General features: G+C 37.3%; 1 protein-coding gene across 1 annotated transcript in view; it reads left to right on the top strand.

The window, feature by feature from the left end:
* LOC138753290 (zinc finger matrin-type protein 3-like) overlaps window positions 1–26,946 on the top strand; it is a 495,498-nt gene that overhangs the window by 12,324 nt on the left and 456,228 nt on the right. The window contains exons 2-3 of the mRNA XM_069916120.1: window positions 18,267–18,305; window positions 20,959–20,994. The gene's annotated coding sequence lies outside the window, so the exon portion shown is untranslated. The remainder of the gene's footprint in view (window positions 1–18,266; window positions 18,306–20,958; window positions 20,995–26,946) is intronic.

Below are 26,946 nucleotides of genomic sequence, written 5' to 3'. Positions count from 1 at the left end.
AACTCCTATCACCCACAGGCATGATATACGAGGGTTTAACTTCTTTAGCACCCAGCACCCACAGGCATTGTATACCATGTAATGAAATGAGTACATACACATGAATCTGATCCCCAATGTTGCTGCATCTCGGGATTGCAGTCAGCCCTCCAGAGCTGTCTGTGGCTTGCAGCCTGGAGTTCAGCAATTGTCAAAACTAATGAACACATATTGAGCATTAATACAGAAATAACTGCACATCATGTGCAAATAAATCACTAGTAAATGATGTCAACTCCTGATTGAGAACAGGAGGATTAAACACTACCCACAATTCTCTCTAGCAGACACAGCACTCCAAAAAAAGTAAATTAATTGCAGCTCACAAATATATACATTTTAACCTGGGTTTTCAGCATCGATCACGGTTTTGGATCCAGGATGGCACCATTGCAGTCATCCCTCTGGAGCTGCCTGGACATCAGGGATGGTTGAAGGCAGCAGCAAACTAAAAGAAAGGGACAGAGACTTCAGATGCTTGGTTTTCTCAATGCAGGACCTATCTATATGGGCAGATCTAACCATTGATTGGTACCTGGAGGGCCAATCATGCATCAACCTTAGATGGACAGATCTAATTCTTAATTGGTAGGTGAGGTGTCCTCAGTATAAGCTGGAGAGGTCACATGATTCTCCACTATCCACAGTCCCATCAGGTTCCTGACGGAGAAGACACATGACCCTCCAAAATCCACACCACAATCATGGAAATAACCTGCCGATTTCAATCTATTCTTTTCATTATTTTCTCTACATGATCCCCCTGCATCTTAAATTTGTATTTAACCTCCTCATCTCTGGAATCCACCTGGTAACCCTACTCTGCACTGTTAGCTGTTTCTCAACTATGCAATACTCCAAGTACAACCCCATTAGCACCCTGTATCATTGCAGTAGAAGCTCCATACTCTTAAATACAATCCCTCCAGTAATTAAGGCTGAAATTCCATTTGCCTTCTTGACCACCTGCAGCAATGCTCCAAATCCCTCTGCACACCAGCATGCTCTAATCTTTCACCAGTTAAATACTTGTCCAATCTACTATTAAGCTTTCCAAACTGGAACAATGTGTCACACATTGACAACCATTGTACTCAACCTGCCAGATTTTTACCCACTCACATAACCTATATATCTCTCTTTGCAGCATCTTCTCTATACATTTTTCTTCACTTAATTTGGTGTCATCAGCAAACATAGATATGCTATACAATAGTCCCTCCTTTTAAATCATTTGCGTACATTTAAGTGTGAACAATTATAGGTTCAGAACTAATCCCTTCAGTACTCCACTAACCACTGACTGCCAACCAGAAAAACATGCATTTGTCCCAATATTTTGCTTTCTATTAGTGAACCAATGCTCCACCTATGCCAATTCATTACCCCAACTCCATGCATAATTATCAAAGATAAATTTTTTTAACAGCACTTTATTAAACACCTTCTGGAAATTGAAATATACTTTGACCACCTGCTCACCTCTATCCACAACAATCGTTATATCCTCTGTTACGAGCCCAGAGGACCCCAAAGCCCAAAACCCAGCAGCAACAGATATTCACCAAGACAAATAGTTCCTTAAACAAAAGTTGCTTTTAATTATCTTTAAACATGAAAATAGAATCAAACTTTAACTTATCACTATTGACTTACTTAACCTAACTTCTAATTCGAAGCGCACATGTAAGTAATGTGTGTGTAAGTTCAGAAAAGTTCTTTGGTTCACAGTCCAATCTCACTTCTCATCCCTCAAAGTTCACTGGTTGCAGGGAATTCTTATACTGTATACAGAATTTAACATTTATAAAGTTCACTAGGCTTTGGTGTTTGAAAGGTAAATGGTTACCACTCAGGAAGGTTCTTGTTGGTTTTGTTGTATGATGGACACCCAGACACCTCAGTGTCTTGCTGGTGAAACTTTCCCCCTTCAGGGTTCTCCAGATGATAACCTCTTTCTTTCAGGTCACCACAAAGTGCCTTTTTGTTTCTCTTATTCCAAGTAAAACATTAGACAGCTCATCTTCACCTCTTTCCCAAACCACAAGGCCTTTGACCAGGCTGAACAGAGCACTTACAAACCCATCTTCCAAATGCTTTCCACAAGCTTGCCAGCTTGTCCTGTTCCAGGCCCAACTGTTGTTACTGGCTGTAACACTGTAGAAGTGATCTCTCTCTCTCTCTGAGAGAAAATCTATTTGACTCTCTCTGCTTGCAAAACCATATGACCCTCTTAGCACATCTCCAAACAATCTGCAGCTGCATCAAGATCTTACATCTGTTGCCTTTTGTAAACAACAATTCATTAGTGAAGTTTCTTGGACACTCTCCAAAGCTCTTGCAAAAGCTATGGAGCTGATATGTCTAGCATGGGGCAGAGCTCCAGGATTTGAAATAAGATCTGTTTTAAAGTGTTTGTATGTAACCTACTCCAGCAAACCTTTCCCAATTTATCTCCCAGAAACATATCTATATACTCTGTCACACCTTAAACTCCAGTAAGTTTATTAAACATTACCTACTTTTCCTGAATCCATGCTGCATCTGCCTGATGGAACAATTTCCATCCAGATCAATAAATGCCATAGCATAGGATGATATTTGAAACTTAAAATTTTCACCTTAAAATCAGTCCTATACAGCAGATCTAAAATCTGGCACTAAAGGCTCAACACTGCTGTAATCTTCCTCCCGGCTCCAATGCCATCTTACGCATGCCCTGTTATTTACTTGCAAAGTCTCAGCCTCAGCACTCCTCCACAGGATCCAGCCACCCAGTCTGACTGCCGTCGACTCTATACAGGCTTTAAACACCTTGTTACAGGAGCTGACAGTGATTTATTTTAAAATATCCAAATAAAACTGAAACCTTTACATGATAATTTGGTATTAAAATATTGTGATTTGCATTTAACAGCATCCACTGGTCTGTTCAAAACCAACATTTTAGGTGGAAATTTCAGGGTCATCCTATATGATGGCACACCTTGATATTTCTTCCTTAATGATAGATTCAAGTATTTTCCCCACTATAGATGTTAACTAAATGGCCTATTGATACCTGTCTTTTGTAATTCCACTTTTTTGTTTTAAAAAAGGAAGTAGACATTTGCTGAGAGTCCAGAATATTTTAATAAATTACCACAAACATATCTACTATAACTTCTATTTCTTTCAGCATCTCGGGATGCAGTCAGAACCAGTATTTATTCTCATGACTAGTCACAAAATTTGTTGTTTTGTGGCAACACCACAGTGCAAACATTCATATAATCCATCTTACAAAAATAGTTCACGAAAAGTAAAAGTTAGGCAGTTAAAACTGATCAAAACCAACAAGATCAGGGGACTAAACTACCTTTCGACCGACAATTTTCTCAGGATTTCCTTTTTAGAGAGACTAATTGCAAATGATGCCTACCTCCTAAATATCAATGTGTGCCAAGTTATCCATGTCATCCATCATGAAGACTGACAGAAAATAGTTGTTCAGGGCCTCATCTATTTTCACATTACCTGTTCTCATCTTCTACAAGACCTATGGTTACTTTTGCTACATTTTCCACTATTTTATATGGTAAAAGTTTTTATAAATTTTTAAAATATTCTGTGCTATTTTTATAATCTATCTTTCTTTTCATTATTGGTTTCATTTTGATTTTATTTTTGGTTTTCCCAATCTTCTTGTTTTCCACTACTCTTGACCACTTTAAATTCATTAGCTTTAATTTGATGCCTTTTTTCATTTCCTTTGTTATCTACTGCTGAGTATCCCTATCCTTACTGTCCTTGTTTTTAATTGGACCTCACATGTGAACTTTTAAAGAAAAAAAATGTTATTGTTGAAGTATTACCACATGACACTTGATTGAAGTTAATGTGTGGTGTAACAATTTGTAGGAAGCATTATACTAGTATACGTACTTACAATTGAGGAAAATGTATTAACATTTGTAGGTTTCCAAAACAAACATTTATCACCAATGAGAAGCAAACAAAACAGTGAAAACATAGTCTTACCAAAAAAATGTTGAAGTATACAAGCACATTTTATCCAAATAAAAGTATTCAAATCATATGATGTCTCCGACACATTTTCCTTAATGCATTCACCAGAAATACTGTCAGCTGAATCTGGGTTCCTAATCATCACTCAAGGCCAATAACAAGGTAATTTAGGTTCAAATAATTAACTGTGTGATTGATATATAATCCAAACGGTGTGCTGCTCTACCCCTTAAATATTTGAGAGATTGATGATTGAACATTCACAGATGATTAAAACCAACAGTTACAAGATAACCCATTGATTACAAATGATTAATCGAATAAGAATAGTCCTGTTCAATGGATTCTCAATTACATTGCTCCTTTTCTTGAAAAGAAATGCTAGTGGAACTCCTAAGATATCAGAGGGAATGATTCCATCATTAGTTTTTTTTTGCTTTCAAGCAGTTTGTTTTAAATAGAAGTAATTCTAATGAAATTTCTGAATGAATGATACTGGGAAACAAAAACTAGTTTCATGAACAAGCAGGTGACCTATTCACTCCATCTGATCACTACAAAGAGATTGGACAAAATCACATTTATTTGCTTAGAACAAGAAAATTATAACCAATTGTAGATTTTTCAGAAGATTTTCTCTGAATTGAAACATGCAAGTTAATCTTTTCTGATTACAATGACGTTTCATGTCTGGTTTCACAATGGTCTTTTTCTATCAATGTTCCTATTCAGTTTATTGCTACGTTACCAAGGCAACAGAAAATTTAATTTGATGTTATTTCGAGTTACACACCTTTGATGATGCTAATAAAAAGTTTGTAAGCCACAACATAACTTGTGGACTCTGTCAGAAATAAAACTTCTCTCACATGAGTCTCTTTAAAACTGATGACACGACAAGCTTTATTTACAAGTCTGCAGAGTTGGACTCAACTGGTTTCTCACCAGTTAAGCCCCGATACATACAGTGCATTGATTTTTATACCCTTATTATTTGCCCTTCCCCTTCTTATTAATACTGTTTTAATTGGTTAGTATTACAAAAACATTCTAAGTATAACTGCATTATTAATTATCACGTTCGTTACGTACGCTGCGAACTCTACATACACTAAATTCTGTTTCTCACCCTTCTTATCAATCTTTTGTCTCCTGCATGTCTCTCACTATGACCATGGAAAGATATGTTTAAAAAAACATATCCAGCTGAACCTTTTGTCCTTGGCTGCTAGTAAGCTCCCTGTCCGTTCTGGCTTCCCTTTTTATGATTAATCATCACATTTTAACTTAAGCCATTTTAACCTAAATTCTCTATATATAACAATCCACCCCTTTCTCTCTTTAAAATGTGTGTATGCAAAACAGAGTCCATCAGGGCATGGTGGGCCTGAGTCACCCTTCCAACCGTTAAGAGGGAAAGGAGTGGTATTAGGAATCTGTATATAATGACCCATATTATTTCCTTCTTTTTCCACACAAGGGGTATATGGATGTTGGGTGGTATTTTCTGCCCAGCATTTCTCAGGAACTGAGGTATGGGAAATAAAATTACCCTCCTTTCTTCCCCAAATGTGGTCCTGAAACAGGACCACTGTGTCTCTGCATTTTTTACATTTCACACCTGATAAAGACATAGGCAAACTAAGAAAAATCAAAGAACATAACAATAACATTGTGAATTAAGTCTTTTTATGAAATCGTAAGGTAAGAGGTTTTTCTCCAGGAATACAAGTCCAATCTGAGTTCGTATCAGGGTCCTGAGGCGCCTCTACAGGTCCCTTAAATCTGGGTGCGTGTGTCCACCCCTTCTCTCTTGTTCGTGCTGCAGCTTCTGTAGTTAAGAGAACTTGGTATGGACCTTCCCACTGGGGCTGGAGTTTTTCAGTCTTCCAGGTCTTGATGAGAATCCAATCTCCTGGTTCCACTTTGTGTAAAGAAAAGTCTAGAGGCGGTGTTTGTGCCAATAGTCCTCTCTTTCGTAAATCTGTAAGAGAGCGTGACAGTGCCTGTAAATAGTTCCTAACAAATATATCCCCTTCCCCCAAGGTGGGACACCCCTCAACTATACTCCAGAAGGGAAGCCCAAACATCATTTCATAAGGGGACAGCCCTACATCTTTTCGTGGGGCAGTACGAATTCTCAATAAGGCCAGGGGCAGACACTTTATCCAAGGCATTTTAGTTTCCACCATTAACTTTGTCAATTGGATTTTTAGTGTTCCATTCATACGTTCAACCTTCCCTGAGCTTTGTGGATGCCAAGGGGTATGTAATTTCCAAGAGACCTGTAATGCATTACAAATCAATTGCTGGATTTTTGAAGAAAAATGTGGACCCCTGTCTGAGTCTATAGAATCCATTATTCCATATCTGGGGATTATCTGCTCTAGGAGGAGGCGAGCTACTGTAGAGGCTGTAGTATTTATTGTTGGGAAGGCTTCTACCCATCGGGTAAAGTGATCTATTATCACCAACAGATATTTCCATCTTTGGACTTGAGGTAACTCTGTGAAGTCGATCTGGATACGTTGAAAAGGGCGTATGGCTAATGGTTGACCTCCCATGGTCCCTGTCCTCATTATCTTCTTATTAATTTTTGTGCATAGGTAACAATTTTGCACCTCTTGTTGGGCCAAGGTGTAGATTCCCTTACACACATATTCTCGAAGCACTGTGTCACATAAGGCTTGGGTGCCCCAGTGGCTCTGAGGATGCAGGTGTTTTAAAATATTGCGAGTTATTTCTTTATTTAGAACCATTCTTCCATCTGGTGTCTTCCATGTTCCATCAGGCAGCTGGCTTGCGCCCAGCTGAGCCATGTCCTTTTCTTCCTTAGCAGTGAAAATGGGAGCCTTCTTTATGCCTTGTCTTATTGGGATTAAGGTCAGCAAACGGACTTCTTGTTGCATGGTTGCCCTTTTGGCTTCTTCATCAGCCAGTCTGTTTCCAATTGCTGTCGGGGTATCTCCCCTCTGATGGCTTGGTATGTAGACCACTGCTATTTCCTGGGGTAATGTCAAGGCTTCTAAAGTCAGAGTAATCATCTGTTCGTGTGCCAATTCCTTTCCTCTTGATGTAATTAGACCACGCTCCTTCCAGATCTTTCCAAAGGTATGCACTACCCCGTATGCGTATTTGGAATCAGTGTAAATCGTTCCAATTTTCTTTGCCAGTATTCTGAGGGCTCTTTGCAAGGCATATAGTTCACAGGATTGTGCTGACCAGCTTCCGGGTAGTCTCGTGGATTCTACTACTTTCCAAGTATTTCCTTCTATTATAGCATATCCACTTCTTCTCATTCTGTCAACACATCTGGCGGAGCCGTCAATGTAGAATTCATTTCCTTCTCCCAGTGGAGTATCGCAAAGGTCTTCTCGGGTCTTGGTCTGAAGATCTGTCAACTCGACACAGTCGTGCTCCACCTCTCTCTCTGTTTCACTGCCGTATAAAAACTGAGCTGGGTTGCAGCTATTAATCTTTGCAAACTGTAGATCTTCTCCGACCATTAAAATGGTTTCATACTTTAATATGCGAGAATCAGTCAGCCATCGATGGGCAGTTTGTGTTAATAAAACACTCACAGAATGGGAGGTGTACACAGTCATCTTTCCTCCAAAAGTAAGTTTACGTGCTTCCTCTACCAACAGAGCAGCAGCCGCTACTCCCTGGATACACGTCGGCCATCCGCGAGACACTGGGTCCATCATTTTGGAAAGGAAAGCCACTGGGTGTCGCTGACCGCCTTTTTCCTGTGTTAAAACTCCCACAGCTGTTCCTTGGTTATGAGTGACAAATAGCTGGAAGGGCTGTTTTAAAGAGGGCAGAGTGAGTACTGGGGCTCGTGTTAGGCGATGTTTCAAGTCCTCGAACCATCCCTCCTCCTCCTGGGTCCATTTCAATGGATAGTCATTTTCATTTGTCAGTTTATCATACATAAACTTCACCAAAGCTGAGTAGTCCTCTATCCATAACCTACAGTATCCTAAGAGTCCCAGGAATTGTCTTATTTCCTTCTTATTACGGGGTAAAGGCATGCTAGTGATTCCCGCAATTCGTTCAGGGGTAATCCGTTTCTGTCCTTTACTTATCTGGTGTCCCAGATATATCACAGTTTTCTCAACAAACTGTAACTTGTTCCTGGACACCCGTAGACCCTTTTTCCCCAGATAATTCAAGAGTCTAATGGTCTCTCCCCTCATTTCTTGTTCCTTGGGTCCTGATAATAGTAAATCATCCACATACTGCATTAGTTGGGAATCATCAGATTGTGGATAGTCCATCAGGATTTGTTCTAGCATTTGTCCAAACAGGTTTGGAGATTCAGTGAACCCTTGGGGCAATACAGTCCACCGAAACTGTCTCCGTCTACCTGTCCATGGATTTTCCCATTCAAACGCAAACATATCTCTACTTTCCTCTTCTAATGGACACGTCCAGAAGGCATCCTTCAAGTTGATAACACTAAACCACTCATGGTCTGGGGGAATCCGACTCATAATAGTATAGGGATTAGGCACCACTGGGTGGCGGGTCTGAACAATAGCATTCAAACTTCTTAGATCCTGAACTAAGCGATAGGATCCATCTGACTTTTTTACTGGGAGTATAGGGGTGTTATAAGGTGACATGCATTCTTCTAATAGTCCGTCTCGTATTAAAGTCTCAATTACCGGCTGTAGCCCTTTTCTCCCTTCCAAAGAAATAGGATACTGACATTTCCTTACCGGCTGATGACCTGGTATTAATGTGACATGTAAAGGTGGGATGTCCAGACCTCCTCGATTTCCCTCCTTATACCAGACTCTCTCGTCAATCTGCCGTTCATCCTCTTCCTTTAAAGCGCAGAGGTGGACTCGCACTTCTCCGTCCACAGGGAGAGCACCCAAACCTAGGAGAGCCTGTAAATCCCTTCCTAGGAGGTTAAATCCAGCCGAAGGTAATAACAAGAGGTCTTATACCCCTTCTCTTTCTTCCAGTTTCACTGTTACTTGGGGAATTATTGATACCATTCTGGGAGCCCCTTCTATCCCAGAAATTGTCAAATTACTTTTTATAGGCTCAGTTCCGATTGGCACAGTTATTAAACTACTTCGTTCCGCTCCTGTGTCCACCATAAACACTACCTCTTCTCCCTTGGGACCAATTTTTAGTTTTACCAGGGGTTCCCTCTTATATTTGGTCCCTAACATTTGGAACCCCTGACACCCCTAATCTTCTTCCATAAGTTCGAGGGCACGCAATTCCCTCTTGTATCGGGGGCATTCCCTCTTAAAGTGTCCTTCCTCATTGCAGTAATAGCACTTAACGAACCTCCGGGGTCTTCCCTCTCTTGGATATCTTGGATTGTTTAGAGGAAGGTTTTGTTTTCTTTCCCCTCTGGATTCAGCATTCATCTGTCGGATAGTCTGTACCATAACGTTTGTCGCCTTCTTTTGATTTCTTCTTCTCTCTGCACATATACTTTTTGCGCCTTTTTTAACAGGTCACTTAGGGGTTTTTCGCTCCAGTCCTCCTCCTTTTCTAGTTTCTTTCTAATGTCCTGCCATGATTTGGAAACAAATTCAATTCGAATAAGCTGTTCACCCATTGGTGTACTAGGGTCCACACCAGCATACTGTTGGACATTCTTTCTCACCCTCTCCAAAAAATCAGTAGGGGACTCGTCTTTCCCCTGGTGGTTCCCAAATGCCTTGGTAAAATTGTGACCCTTTGGCACAGCCTCCCGTATCCCTTTAATTGTCCACTCTCTATATTGTCTCATACTTGCCAATCCCTCGGGTGTTCGTTTGTCCCACCTGGGTTCATTTAAGGGATATTTTTGTTCATGGGGTCTAGGGTCCCCAGGTTGTTCATATTCCCACATGAGGAGGGCAGCCCGTCGAATCATCTGCCTCTCCTGGGGTGAGAATAATGTTCCCATTATTGCCTGCATCTCTTCCCACGTATATGTGTTTGGTCCCAGGAATTGGTCAAGCTGTTCAGCCAGTCCTATAGGATCTTCTAATAACTTTTTCATTTCTTTCTTAAATCCCCGCACCTCTGTACTAGTTAGGGGAACATTCACATATCCCGTTCCCCCTCCCGGTCCTCCCATAGGAACTTCTCTCAGGGGATTTAGGTTTATTGAAAACTTTGATGGTCCTGGACCAGTCTGGGATCTTGTCCAGGGTCGGTTTACCGGTGGAAGTTTAGGGTCCGACTCCCTTAATTCATCCTTTTTTTCCCGGCCCCTTTCGGGGCAATCAGATTCATCACCTTTTCTCTCCGGTAATGAGCTTTCCTCGGGCGCAGTAGGCACCGGGGGAATATAAGGAGGGGGAAGGTTGTCCAGAGGTTCCCATTTCTTTTCTCCCGCTACCCTCAATTTAAAACATTTTGTTAAGGATCCTGGCCAGGGAACCCAACAAAATGCATATGCTGACTCTTCTTGATTCACCTTTGGTCTCGAATTTACATATATGTTTAATGCTTGTCTAAACCAATCCTCATCAGATCCAAATTTCGGCCACCAGACCGAGGAACCTTTAATAGGTTGTTTTGACCAAAGGAGACAATATTGGACCATCTTTTTCTTGTTTTTGTCCCGATATCTTTTACTATCCCAATTTTCAAACATTCTCCCCAAAGGGCTGTCAAGGGGTACTCCCAGGAATTGTCCTGAATTTTCAGACGAGCCCTTAGATTTTGATCCTCCCATTTTCCCACCTAGATCTGTTTATCGTTGCTGAGGACCCTCTCGTTCTGGACCCTACTCCCTTCCTCTCAGACGCCTCGTCGGAGGTGCTGTCCCTCCTTCGGTTACCGCTGAGGTTTTCCTGGGGTTGACCCCTCTCTTCTCGGCACTTCGTCGGAGGTGCTGTCCCTCCTTCGGTTACCACCGAGGTTTCCCTGGGGTCTATCCTAGAGTCCCGCGACAGGGTCCTCACACCACGACAAAAGATCTATACTTAATCTATTCCGTTAGGTTTTTATCCAAACAGGTGTATCCCGTTACACCTGTTACCCAATCCCCACACCACAATCGTAAGTCGTCACTTACCGGTGTCTTCCCGGGGATTGAACCGTCACCCTTCTCCTCTCCGTCTTGTCGTGTCACCCTGTCCGGATACCACTCGCTCAAGCCGCCCGAAGCGACGAGCAAGGGACTAGGAGCCGCTGAACTCAGCGGGGTGCACCGCCTCCGATGTCCCTCTTCTCGCCTCCCCTCACGGCCGGAGTGTAGATCCCGGACGAGCCCCCATTTGTCAGAAATAAAACTTCTCACACATGAATCTCTTTAAAACTGATGACACGACAAGCTTTATTTACAAGTCTGCAGAGTTGGACTCAACTGGTTTCTCACCAGTTAAGCCCCGATACATACAGTGCATTGATTTTTATACCCTTATTATTTGCCCTTCCCCTTCTTATTAATACTGTTTTAATTGGTTAGTATTACAAAAACATTCTAAGTATAACTGCATTATTAATTATCACGTTCGTTACGTACGCTGCGAACTCTACATACACTAAATTCTGTTTCTCACCCTTCTTATCAATCTTTTGTCTCCTGCATGTCTCTCACTATGACCATGGAAAGATATGTTTAAAAAAACATATCCAGCTGAACCTTTTGTCCTTGGCTGCTAGTAAGCTCCCTGTCCGTTCTGGCTTCCCTTTTTATGATTAATCATCACATTTTAACTTAAGCCATTTTAACCTAAATTCTCTATATATAACAGACTCTCTCAAAAAGTCGACTTTGTCTCATTGTATTACTTTAAGTATGAACTGTCAAATACTTCATTTTCCACATTCCCTCTCCAAGCTCTGGGCATTATCTTTCCTAGTCTTGTCATTTTCACCATTCTCCATGTGAAGAACTTCCCGCTAATATTCTCCTTAAACATTTCCCCTTAACCCATGTCTTCTGGTTTGTATCTCATCTACCCTCAGTGGAAAAAGCCTACTTGCTTTTATCGATACCCATCATAATTTTGTTAACCTCTATTAAATCTCTCCTCATTCTTCTATGCTCCAGGAAATAAAGTCCTAGCCTATTTAACCTTGTAACTCAATTCTTCAAGTCCAGACAACATTCTAGTAAATCTTTTCTGCACTCTTTCAATCTTATTGATATCCTTCCTGTAGGTAGGTGACCATTTTGGTTCACCAATGTCTTGTACAAGTTTACTAATAACATCTCAACTCCTACACTTAATGGTATGATTTGTGAAGACCAATGTGCCTTAATCAAAACACTATGGTTTGCTGGCTGTCTAAACTATTGAAGGTTTTTAAAGATCTAAAATATATTAAAAAGTATTAAAGCCAAAAACATTTTTTGAAAATCAGACTGCAATTTTTCAATCCCCTCAATAAAAATTAAAAATGTAGAATGGTGAAAATCTGAAATAAAAAAATGAAAAGGCTAGAAAAAAAATTCTACAGATGCTGCCTGACATACTGTGTATTCCATGCACTTTCTGTTTTTATTACCATCTTCAATCTTATCTCTGCAGGCTTACAAGTCAAATCATTGGGATCATCATGTAATGGGGTAAATCTATTGCGAGATCTTGTCAGTTGTAACACTATATGTTCTCAATTCCCACATTTAGTGAAAAAATTCATCTCAATTAAGACAATCATTGGTAGGTGAATTTCAGGTGAACTCTGCCTGGCAGTTAGTGCAATCCAGGGTAAAACAGACCTTACATTTCATCTAAGAATTTTTACAGCAGACATGAATGCATCAAAAGTGCATTCAAGAGAGGTTTCATGCCAGAGGGAGTCCAATTTATCTCTGAAAATTGTTTCCGAAGATCCATCATTCAGGGGTGCAGTGCTCATATTTGAGGTGCTGGAGCTGATAAAATGCCTGCCATCCTATACCCTCTTTCTGTATCTGCCCAGATACAATTCATGTAATGAGCATATACATAAATTGTGTAAGTGCATGAAAAGGGGCAAGTACATGAAATGTGCAGATACATAAATTGGGTGTAACATAGGTATATATATATATATATATATATATGTATATATCTTTATATGAATAAGGCTTCTTATTAAATCAAGCACTAAACCAAGATGAAAGAAATATATGACTTCCAGAGCTTCACAGAAATATAGTGATAGTTAAGACATTAACAAGATTATAGCCTATCACTACATTTCAGTGTATAACTGGAACAATAAAACATTTAATGCCTAATTTAATAATATGATAAAGTATTGCAAGGTTGCACTCACTAATTATCTTCAGAGGTCTTGGTGGATTAATTTCAGTAAGGAAATTATTGTCTAATCCCCAAAATGTGTCATATCTATAGCCCTTGTTTCTCTCTTTAAAATGCCATCTTTTTCTGCACATACCTTGAGTTTGACCTATCTCTCCACATCGTGAGTTTTTCTTTCTCTCTATGTCTGTCTGTCCAAGTCATTCTCTCTGAGGGGATTGAATCTTGAAACTCTGCTTTGTTTTGTTCTTTCCTCTTGCTTTCCTGATCATTCTTTCTTCCTCCACCCAAACTCTCGGGTCACAACTCTCATTGTTCCTATTCCATGTCTCTCATTTTCTTTCCTGCATTTCTTACATCCATCTTGGCCGGATCTTTGTCCAACCTGGATTGGTCTCTCTCTCTCACTCTGACATCCCTTCCCCCCCATATTCCCATCCCTCCACTTGATTTGGGGCTCTCTATTGATCTCCATTTCCCTATCTATCCTAGGTCCCTCTCTCTCTCTCTCTCTCTCTCTCTCTCTCTCTCTCTCTCTCTCTTTCTCTCTCTCTCTCTGTCTCTCTCTCTCTCTCTCTCGCTCTCTCTTATCCCAAATCTCACTGTATCCATATCCTGGGTCCACTCTATCCCATCTTTCTCCTTCTCTTTTTTAAAAAACTTTATTTATTTGAAGGATCATTAATAGTAATACAGAATATATTCCATAAAGAAAATTTTCTATGAATATATAAAAAAAATAATTAAAAAAAAAGAAAAAAACCCTAAAAAGTTAAATCAAATCCTCACCCACCCTCCCACCCCATCAGCCAGATCTCTTAAAGAGAGCCAAAAATATATATAAACAGAAACTAGGAGTATATAATAAATCAAAATATATCTAAATGCATATATTCCAAATATGGTAACCACTTATTAACAAAAAAAGAATAATTATCATGCAGATTATATGTATTTTTTTCCATAACAATATAAGCTTTCAATTCATTATGCCATCGCATTATATTAATCACTATGTTATCTTTCCATGAACTTGCTACACATTTTCGAGCTAAATATATAAATGCAATTTGAAATTTATCCAACCCTAATCCCTTTAAAGGAATCATATAACCCATTTAATAAATAGATGGATCTAATGGTAACTTAAAGTTATATAATTTTGCCAAAATTAACTTAATTTCATCCCAGAATGGTTGTACATGCACACAAGACCAAACAGCATGTAAAAAAAGTTCCAGTACATACACTACATCTACAACAAGAATCCGAATTACTAAAACCATATTTTTTCAATTTCTTTGGGGTTAAATACAACTGATGTAGAAAGTTTTAATTAACCATTCCATACCGCATATTCATCAATTTAGTAACATTATCATGACACATATCTGCCCAGTAGTCTTCAGAAAAAACAAAAGCTAAATCATTTTCCCATTTAAGCTTAGACTTCTCCCATTCCGGCTTATACATATTGTCTTGTAATACTTGGTATATAACAGAGATATAACTCCTTTTTGGTATAGAAGAAATTAAAGACTCGAATTCTGTCAATACAGGTAAAATCATTTCTCTACCATACATATTTTTCACCAAAGCTCGTTGATAATAAACAAATAAAGAATTTTCAGCAATATCAAAATGCTCTTTCAATTGATTAAAAGAAATAAACTGTCCTTCTACAAAACAATCCTGTAATGTTTTTATATCCTTAGAATCCCAACTCTTTAAATGACTATTAAACATTGTAAAAGAAATAAGCTGATTGTTATATACTGGAGTTAAAATTGATAATTTACCTTTTGATCCTAAAATATTATTTCTTTTTAGTCCATAGCTTTAATAGATGTTTTAATATTGGCATATTATATTCCCTCAACAAGTTTACATTCCATCGAAATATACACATCAATATACACATCGACTTCAGAAATACAAACCATCTCAACTTTAGCCCAACTCAGGGGTTGGTCCAAAATCCATCAGTCTACTAATAAATTTCAACTGGGCTGCTTCATAATAATTTTGAAAACGGGGTAATTTAAGCCCACCTAACGCATACTTCCAAGTATGTTTATATAGTGCTACCCGCGATAATTTACCTTTCCATAAAAATTCTCTCATGCTTTATTTATCCTGAAAAAAAAACTTTTGAGAGAGAACACGGTATTGATTGAAATAAATATTGAATACAGGGAAAAATATTCATCTAAATACAATTAACTCAACCAATTAAAGTTAATGGAAGATCTTTCCACAATTAAATCTGCTTTAATTTCTTTTAAATAAAGGAACATAATTTAACTTATATAAAGATTGATACTCAGTATTTACAATTATTCCTAAATATTTAATTTTATCAGACCATTTCAGTTTTATAATGTTTTTATACTCTGAATGGTCTCTTTCTCTGACTGGCAAAATTTTGCTCTTGTCCCAGTTAACATTCTATCCAGATAATGTTCCATATTGCAATAAACATTCCCGCAAATGTGGCAATGATTGTTCTGGGTTTGTTAAATATATCAAAACATCATCTGCAAATAAATTAATCTTATATTCTTCATCCATAACTCTCATCCCTCTTATCTGTTCATTCTGCCTTATTGTTTGAGCTAGCCAATGAAAACAGAGCTGGTGACAATGGACAGCCTTGTCGAGTTGAACACATCAATTTAAATGATGATGAGACTTGACCATTTGTCACTACCCTAGCAGTTGGGTTCGTATATAAAGCTTTAACCCAACCAATAAAAAAAGGGCCAAATTTAAACTTCTCCATTACTTTAAATAAAAAATCCCATTCGACCCTATCAAAGGCTTTTTCTGCGTCAAGCGCAACCACCATTGATTGGATGGTTGGGTTGCTGTCAATATGCATTGATCAGACTAATCAATCGAAGAATATTATCTGAAGCATTTCTATTTTGAATAAAACTAGTTTGATTAACATTTATCAATTTAGGTAAATACTTGGCAAGTCGATTTGCTAACACTTTTGCTATAATTTTATAATCTACATTCAATAAAGAAATAGGTATATATGCAGACACTTTCAACGAGTCTCTATCTTTTTTCGGGATTACAGTAATTAAAGCACTAGAGCAAGATTCTGGTAACTCATGCTGTTTAGTCACTTGTTGTAATACCTCCTCAAAATTTTTATAAAATTCCACTGAAAACCCATCATCGCCTGGTGACTTCCCATTGGGCATCTCCAAGATAGCCGCCTTAATCTCTAATTCTGTAAACAGAGCTTCCAGATCCATAACATCCTCCTCTTCTAATGCTGATAATGTTAACTTAGATAAATAAGAATCAATAGAATCACTATTCTATTTCCCCTCAGAAGTATATAATTTTTAATAAAATGAATAAAATTTGGTCATTAATTTCCTGATGTTTATAGGTAACTGTTGAATTCTTTTTTACAGCATTAATAGTCTGTGAAACCTGTTCCATCTTTAACTTCCATGCAAGTACCTTATGTGCCCTCTCACCCAACTCATAGTAACGTTGCTTAGATCGATTAATTAAATGTTCAAATTGATAAGTCTGCAATGTATTATAACGTAATTTCAATTTAGTCAAAGCCACTTTTTTAAATCTTCTGTCACTTCCTTCTGAAATCCTTTCTTCAATTCATCAATTTGCTTTTCTAATTCTAAACTTTCTCCCATATACTGCTTCTTAACTTTAGTGGTATAGCTTATAATCTGTCCTCTTAAATAAGCTTTTAATGCATCCCATAACACAAAACAACTTTCTACTGAATTAACATTCTCAGACAAAAAGAAAGTAATCTGTTCTTTAACAAAGAACTCTGGTTTTTTCAACAACATTGTGTTAAATATCCATCTATAAGATGAACGTACCACTTCTGAACTTACGCAAGAAAATAATAATAAAGAATGATCTGATATAACCCTGCTTTTATATTCCGCCTGTAGTATCCTTCCTTGTAAATGTGCCGACACTAAAAAAAATCTATTCTAGAAAATGAATCATGTCGAGACAAGTAAAAGGAAAAATCCTTCTCTGTAGGATTAACCGTTCTCCAAATATCCACCAAATTTAAATCCTTCATCAAGGCCCCAATTTGTATCGCCATCTTTGATTTCTTTATACTTTTTGGGGATCTATCCAACAAAGGATCCAAGACACAATTAAATTCTCCCCCAACTAAAATATTTTCATTAGCTTGATTTAATAACAAAAAAGCATCCAAAATAAAACACTCATCATCCCCGTTAGGTGCATAAACATTAAGCAAAGTCCAAGATTCAGTAAAAATTTTACAATTCATCTTTAAAACCCTTCCAGCATTCCCTTCCATAGTTTGCAATTCGAAAGGCAAATTCTTATGAATTAAAATTGCTACACCCCTTCTTAGAATTAAATGAAGAAAAAAACACATGCCCAACCCAATCTCTCTTAAATTTCAAATGTTCCTTTTCAGTCAAATGTGTTTCTTGTAAAAAGGCAATATCATTTTTCATTTTCTTGATATAAGCCAAAACTCGCTTTCGCTTAATCGGGTTATTTAACCCCTGAACATTAAAAGTTACAAATTTCAAATTAGACATCCTTATAAACTAACAATATAATCACTTACTACAAAATATCACTCCCCTTATAGTAAGTTAAAACCACTCTCCCTCCCCCAAATGTTTTTTTAAATGAAAGTATATCAAAAAAATTAATTATCCCCCAAAAAAACTACCCAAAGGTAGTAACGCCCTAAAAAAACTGGGTGTGGTAAACCCCACTAGTGGCAGATGACTATCAAAGATTTCAGTGCTATCCACCGCCACCCCCCCAGCCAGAAATACACCATTCACATCAATACAATCCAGTACTGTAAATATATTCAACCCAATGACTCCATTCCCAATGATTGTTCCGGATCTTCAATGTCAATAAGACTTTGTGTTAAAACTTCTTTCTTTCCATTGTTCCCATTCTGCCCATTTCCATTTCCATTTGCCCTCTTTTTAGGAGACGGTGGCGAAACTCTTCCATGTCCTCATAAATCCGGTAAGGAATTAGCAAAAATTAATGCATCATGATCATTCTAAAAAATTGAGATTGAAAGTTACCATAAAAGACTTTTAACACAGTAGGATATCGATAAGCAAATTTATAACCCTTCCGCCACAGTACTTCCTTAGTCCAATTAAATTCCCGTCATCACCTAATAATTTCTTGACTCAGATCTGTGTAAAAAAAATACTCTGTTATTTTGAGTCATCATTGAAGATTGACTTTGTTGTCCCCTTCTGTCCCGCCAACCGTAATATCATTTCTCTGTCCTGATAGTTCAGGCACCAAACTAAGGCCGCTTGTGGTGGTTGTCCCGATAATGGTTTCTTTCGTAACGCTCCATGTGCTCTCTCCAGTACTAAACCTTCCGAAAAAAACTCTTTGCCCAACACCTCGAAATCCAATTCTTGAAAAATTTTATTGGATCAGACCCTTCAATGTCTTCTGGAAGACCCACAATTTTCACATTGTTTCTCCGACTTTGAGTTTTCAATGAATCAATTTTTTTCAGTCAATCTTTCTTCTGGATTCCCCAATCCACAAACAAATCTTCCACTTTCTCCATTTTTTCCTTGTTACATTCAACTTGAATTTTACACTCAGAAAAAGCTGTTTCAATTAAAAAAAAAATTCTTGCACTATATCCACTGATTTAATACATTTACTGACATCCCTCTTAACAGTAGATATATCTTCAGACATATTAGATGTATCTTCAGACATATTGGATATTTTAGTTGTCACATCCAGAAATTCTTGAGTCATTTGTTTAAACATGTTGTCCATTTGAAAGGCAATCCCTTCCAAGACTGTGCAAACAGACTCCATTCTAGATTTCAGTTCTACATTTTGAGGCCTACCTTCTCTAAACTCCACCTCCAACTGTTCCCGTGAACTGCTCATTAAAGGTAAGTCTTCCACTTCTTCCAACATTGTCTGGCCCTTCCCGGTGTGGCTGCGGGTCTGCACACCTGATGGCAGCATCACATCGGGATGCCGCTGCTCGGGCCCCCGCCCCACACACGGTCCAGTAGCACTCGGACCCTTGAAGCACCATGCATGCCCAGTAAGGCCAGGGACAGCTTCCAGCGCCATTCTGCACATCCCCAGCCCACCCAACGGCAGCCCGGGCTCAAGCGCTCTTCTCTCAGCCAGGTCACCATGTGCCCGACATCGCGAATGCATGGATCGACTCTGGCCGAGCTCATTATCATGCCGGTGCCATCTTGTGGAGACAAGGTCAGCACTGGTATAATACTCAGCCTAGCAGGAGTTCTCTGTGCCTTGGAAGTTCCAAACAACAATTCTGTGGCTTCAGTTGAACAGGTAGGCCTCAATTCTTCAGCACTTTTAACAGGTAATTTCTTCTGTTATTGAACTTTTGTTTTTTTAACATTAGTTGCCATTATGACCCACTAATGTTCCCAAAAATAAAGATACAACTTTTAATCACTTAGATAATCTTTAAAGACGTGTGCTTAAAAAGCTGGCTGAGGAAGGATGGGATCGCACGTCTTCCCTCTATGTCATCTTGCCACGCCCCCCATCTATCTCCTTCTCTGATTTTCTCCTCAAACCCAAGTCTTACACTGTTCAAGGACTGTTAATCTGTCTCCCCATTTTCTCTTTATCTCAGGACTCTCTTTTTCCAACTCATATTTCTCTCTCCTGGGGTTCCTCAATCTGTTCTGCATCACTCTATCCTAGGTCTCCTCTCTCACTGCCCCTAATTACCTTGTTGATTTATCTTTCTCACTATCCAGGATTTCTCTTTCTTTCATTGGTCTTCTTATCACTCAGTACTTTCCTAGGTTTTTTTCTATCTCTCCCTCTCGATCCTGGACCTATTTCCCAGGTTTATGCCCAACCCCACTCACACACACACACACACACACACACACACACACACACACACACACACACACACACACACACACACACACACACACACACACACACACACACACACACACACACACACACACAGACAAAACACAGCCGAGGCAGGAAATTGGAGCCTCTGCTGCCAGGACCTTACTGTGTGGCCCCAACCAGATAGCAACATCCCTCTCTGTGTAAATATCGCACTATTTAGTGAGACAGCGGAGTCCTCACTCACACACATTGGAGTACAGGGGCAGTAGAGAGTATCTGCCAATCATTCCCTCAACTTGCAGCCTGGCCTTGCCACCATTCCTGATTTAATAGTGGCTGTGTGCCAAATGGAAAGTTGGGGAGCAGACAGTATCTGATTTAAATTCTAAAACTTCTCTCAAACCTACAATCACATCTCCCTCATTCATGGAGAAATTGATCCTTTTTTTTATAGTGGTGCTGGAGCGGCACTCCAGGCAGCACAGCACCCCTTTGATTCATTTCCATGTTGTACTCATGATGAAAAAAAAACATCCTTGAATGTGACAGCTGAACCATATCTGTCTCTGAGAGTGTTCCTTTTCTGACTATATCAGGAATCAGCTTCCATATTTTGCATTTACTTTTAAGTAAGCTGCACAATTATTTTTAAAAATTGAATAATTACACATAGCTTTTCTATTTTCTCTTGGAGATTGATAAAAGTTAAATTTTGACTGGATACCACTGACAAGAAACTTCCATTCTTCTGTTGTTTTTATTCCTTTCATAGAATGATGAGCATTGCTGCTGGTTGCCATTGAGAAAGGTGAGCATGTGGCGGCGCATATCTCTCGTAGTGAACCAGCCCCCGCTTGTATCACCGTGGGGCAGCCGTGGGAAGATGGCGCTGTTGGGGATCTCAGTGCCTCATGGCTTAGGCAACAGCATGCACCTTGGGTGAATGTGATGACATCACCGCCAGCATGGGGTGGAGCTCATGCTGCCCTTAAAGGGCTCGCTTGAAGTTTGAATAAATCAGTTCAACTGAAACCCCGCAGCATCTTGTGGTGTGTTTCAGAGTTAGTAGCTGCCGCTACAAGCAATCTTTATTTGGATAATACAGTCTGTGGGTTGAGATGTCAATGAATTTGGATTCTGAGAACCACCTCCTTCTAATTGCATCTCCATTTCTAGAGTCTTTAATATTAATTGAAGGGACTAATTTGTTGAAGGTGACTGAATCAGGCTGTTATGCACCTATTTTGTGAGAAAATTCTGCACATTTTGCCACAATCCTATAAATGTTAAAGCAAAGGAATTTGAAACTCTGATCAAGATTATTTTTGTCATTCTGAATCTGATGCCTATTTGACTAAAGGTTTCCCACCTCTATTTATATTCTATCTTCTTTTGCAGTACTTTTATTCATTGTTGTGTGTGAATCAGCCTTCGTCAAAGCACGATGTTGTTTATCCACAGTGCGGAATTCTATTGTTACCGATGGAAAGCAGTTTTTATTTCATATTTATTTAATGAGCTGAATTGAAATTGACTAACAGCCAAGATGGAGGTTAAATGCAGGCAAACTTACATTACAGCATTTAGGTAAAAGAAATTCATCCACCCTTATAGATTTGACAAATCTCCAAAAACAAATGTGGAGATTTTAAAAAAATTGATTTTAAAAAGCTTTATTTAAAAGATAAGTAAAAAGTATAACATACAATCTAAATATTCAAACAAAGTAATTTTACAAAGATTTATATATATAAAAAAACAAAACACAACAAACATAAAAAAAAATTAAAAAACAAAAAAAACAACAAAAAACAAATAAAAAAGAAAAAACCCTTCCCCCACCCACACCTTCATCTGGATCCCTTAAGGGGAGGTAAAAATATAAATCCTATATATTTATAAAAATATACAAATGTTAATAACAGTTCAAAATACACCTAATTGCATATATTTCAAATATGGAGACCACTTATCAATAAAAAAGAATAATTGTCATGTAAATTATAAGTAATTTTTTCCATAATGATACAAGCTTTCAATTCATTGTGTCAGCATATTATATTAATTTCTACATCATCTTTCCAAGTAATACAAAATATTTACGCGCTACCAACAACACTAAAAGTACAAAAGCAGTTTGAACTTTATCCAAACACATTCCCCTTAATGAGTACAAATCTCCCAACAAAAAAATCATTAGATCCAAAGGTAGTTTAAAATTTTTCCAAAACTATTTTAATTTCTTGCCAAAATGGTTGGACTTTCACACAGGTCGAAACAGCATGTAAAAAAGTAACAATACATAAACCACATCTAAAGCAAGAATCTGAATTACTAAATCAATTTTTTTTAAAACACTTCCGGGATCAAATACAATTGATGTAAAAAATTATAAGTGACCATACAATATCTTACATTAGTCAATTTAATTACATTTTACATGCTCGCCCAATCATCTTCAGGAAAAGTAAATACCAAATAAGTCTTCCATTTAAGTTTAGATTTTTCCCAATCTGATTTATCCATATTGTCTTGTAATAAATTATACATACTGAAATATAACCCTTCTTTGGTATAGTAGAAGTCAAAGATTCAAATTTCGACAAAGTAGATAAATACATCTCTCTACCATAATTATCTTTTCCCAAAGCCCGAAGCTGATAATGCACAACTAAAGAGTTTAAAAGTATTTCAATTTGTTCTCTCAAATGGATAAAAGAAAGAAATTGTCCCTCGAGAAAACAGTCCTGTATTGTTGTCTTAAAACCTTTAGAATTCCAAATCTTTAAATAACTATCAAAAACATTGAAAAAGGAATAAGCCGATTATTTTATAATGGAGTTAAAACTGGTAATTTAACTTTCGACCCTAAATTTATTTTTATTTTTATCAAAATCTTTAATAAGTGTTTCCATATTGGCTTATCATATTCCTGTAATAAAATCAAATTCCAACAGAATATAAATTCATGTATCTCCGTTCTAGGTAGACATGATATCTCCACCTTAGCCCAACTAGGAGGTTGATCCAAATCCATCAACCTACTAATAAACTTCAACTGAGCTCCCTCATAATAATTTTGAAAATGTGGCAGTTGTAAGCCACCCAATGCATATTTCCAAATAAGTTTGTGCAACGCTACTCAAGCTAATTTACCTTTCCACAAAAACTCTTGTACTGCTTTATTCAAATCCTGAAAAAAACTCTTTGAAAGCAAACAAGGTATTGATTGAAATAAATATTGAATTCAAGGAAAGATATTAATCTTAATACAATTAACATGTCCAATTAGAGTTAATGGAAGATCTTTCCATTTAGTTAAGTCTGCTTTAATCCGCCTCAATATAGGTTCATAATTTAATTGATATAACAATTGATAGTCATTATCCACAAGCATACTTAAGTATTTAATTTTATTCATCCATCTTAATTTTGTAATATTTTTAAATTTTCTACTCCAATTGGCAAATTTTCATTTTTATTCCAATTGACTTTATATCCCGACAATTCTCCAAATTTCAATATACACTCCTGTAACTGTTTCAACGATCTCACAGGCTCTGTCAAATATATCAACGCATCGTCTGCAAATAGATTAATTTTATATTCTTTGACCTTAATCCTCGTCCCGCTAATATCCTCATTTTGTCTAATAGCTCTGTCAAATATATCAACACATCATTTGCAAATAGATTAATTTTATATTCTTCATCCTTAATCCTCATCCCTCTAATATCCTCATTTTGTCTAATAGCCTATGCTAATGGTTCTATAGCCAATGCAAATAGGGCTGGCAACAATGGGCAGCCCTGGTGAGTTGATTGAGTCAATTTAAAAGGTAATGATGTCTGTCCATTTGTTACCACCCGAGCAATCAGATTCATATATAAGGCCTTAACCCAACCAATAAAGAAAGGGCCAAATTTAAATTTCTCTAATACCTTCAATTAAAAAGTCTCATTCAACCCTTTTTCAGCATCTAATGCAACTACCATAGGATGATTAGGTTGCTGCCGATAAGCATTGATCAAAGTAAGCAATCGAAGTATATTATCTGAGACATTTCTATTCTTAATAAAACCTGTTTGATCAATATGTACTAATTTAGGTAAATATTTAGAGCTAATACTTTTGCCATAATTTTATAGTCTACATTCAATAAAGAAATAGGTCTATATGAAGATACCTGTAAAGGATCTCTATCTTTCTTTGGGATAACAGTTATTAAAGCACTCGAAGATGTTTCCGGTAACTTCTGATCTTCAGTAACTTGATTTAACACTTCCCCAAATATATTAGAAAATTCATCATAAAAAAGTTTATAGAATTCCACAGGAAGCCAATCATCTCCCAGGGACTTAACATTAGGCATTAGCTGAATAGCTTCCTTGATTTCAAAATCCGTAAATGGAAATTCCAATCCTGAATATCTTTCTCATCTAGTACTGCTAACGTTAATTTAGATAAGTAAAAATCAATATAACCATTATCCTGTTTCCCCTCAGAAGTATATAATTTTTGATAAAATGAATAAAACTGGTCATTAATTTCCTGAGGCTTATAGGTTATTATTGAATTCTTCTTAACAGCATTAATAGTTTGAGATGCCTGTTCAGCTTTCAATTGCCAGGCAAGTACCTTGTGAGCCCTTTCCCCCAACTCATAATAACATTGTTTAGATCTATTAATTAAGCACTCAAACTGGTAAGTTTGTAAAGTATTATAGCGTAACTTTAACTTCGTTAATAGGGCTTTTTTTATCCTCTGTTATATCTTTCTGAAAATCCTTCTCTAGTTCAGCAATCTGATTTTCCAACTGTAAACTTTCTGCCATATATTGTTTCTTAACTTTCGTAGAATAGCTAATAATCTGTCTCCTCAATTAAGCTTTTAAAGCATCCCATACTACAAAATGACTCTTTACAGAATTAACATTTTTGGTCAAAAAATAAAGAAATATGCTCTTTTACAAAGATTACAAACTCTGTTTTTTTTTCAATAACATTGCATTAAACCTCTATCTATATGTCGAACATCCTATCTCCGAACTTTCACAAGAGAAAAATAATAATGAATGATCTGATATAACTCTACTTTTATATTCATTTTGCAGTACCCTACCCTGAAGATGTGCTGATACCAAAAATAAATCAATTCTGGAAAACAAGTCATGCCTTGAAGAATAAAAAGAAAAATCTTTCTCTGTAGGATTAACTTTTCTCCAAATATCTACCAAATTTAAATCTTTAATTAATGCACTAAGTTGTATTGCCATCTTTGACTTCCTGATACTCTTCGGATTTCTATCTAATAAAGGATCCAAAACACAATTGAAATCACCACCCACTAAAATATTCTCATTAGCCTGATTTAACGAGAAAAAAGCTTCTGAAATAAACCACTCATCATCTGTATTGGATGAATATAAATTAAGCAGTGTCCAAACTTTTGCAAAAATTTTACAATTAACTCTTAAAACTCTACCAGCATTCCCTTCAGTAGATTCCAATTCAAATGGTAAGTTCTTATGAATTAAAATCGCTACTCCTTTTGCTTTAAAATTAAAAGAAGAATAAAAAACTTGACTAACCCAGTCTCTTTTCAATTTCAAATGTTTTTTCTCAGTCAAATGTGTTTCTTGTAAAAAAGCAATATCAATTTTCATCTTTTTTATATACGCCAATACTCTCTTTCCCTTTATTGGATTATTTAACCCCTGAACATTAAAAGTTGTGAAGTTCAATCTAGACATAATTTTAACTATTAGTAGATGCACACACTAAAAAATTAAACTCTATAAAATAATGCTCCCCTTTGTAATCCTTCAAATATAAAAAAGGAGGAAAAAACCCCTCTTAAAAAAAATCAAAACAAAAATAAAAAAACAACACATGCAAAAGAAAAATCACCCAAAAGCAGTATTAACCTAAAAAACTGGGTATGGGAAACGCACTGGTGGCAGATGACTAGCAAAGTTTTCAGTGTCATCCACCCCCTGCCAGATATATATTTATTAGATAGATAAACACATTCAAATATAGTCCATATCTTCAACCCAGTAACTCCAAACCCAACGATTGCTCTGGATCTTCGATATCAAAAGGATTCTGTATTTCTTCTTTCTTTCCATTTTTTCCATTCTTCCCATTCTTTCCATTTCCACTGCTATTTCCATTTAATCTCCTTTTAGGAGACAAAGGTGGAGAATGACCATTTCTTCTCAATTCCGGCAGAGAGTTCGCAAAAACTAAGGCATCATAATCATTTTCAAAAAAATGAGATTGAAAGTTTCTATAAAAGACTTTCAAAATTGCAGGGTAATGAAAAGCAAATTTATAACCTTTTTGGGCCACAGAACATCTTTAGCCATATTGAATTATCGACGTCTAAGAATAACTTCCTGACTCAAAACAGCATTAAAAAGCACTTTATTGTTTTGAACCATTAATGGAGATTGGTTTTGTCATGCTTTTTGTACTGTCATACGTAAAATCATTTCTCTAACCTGGTATTTTAAACAATGAATCAAATCTGCTCTCGGCGGTTGTCCTGGAAGCAGTTTTTTTCTCAGAGCTCTATGAGCCCTATCTAACTCCAAACCTTCAAGAAAAAACTCTTTACCCAAAACTTCTGGGATCCAGCGTTTAAAGAATTTTATAGGATCAGAACCTTCAATATCTTCTGGAAGACCAACTATCTTCACATTATTTCTCCGACTCTTTGCCAAAGAATCATTCTTCTTCAATAAATCTCTTTTTTG

The sequence above is a fragment of the Narcine bancroftii genome, chromosome 1, assembly GCF_036971445.1.
Source record: "Narcine bancroftii isolate sNarBan1 chromosome 1, sNarBan1.hap1, whole genome shotgun sequence".
Taxonomy (NCBI): domain Eukaryota; kingdom Metazoa; phylum Chordata; class Chondrichthyes; order Torpediniformes; family Narcinidae; genus Narcine; species Narcine bancroftii.
Note: the sequence above shows the minus strand (reverse complement) of the source record. Positions and strands in the feature narration are given on the sequence as shown.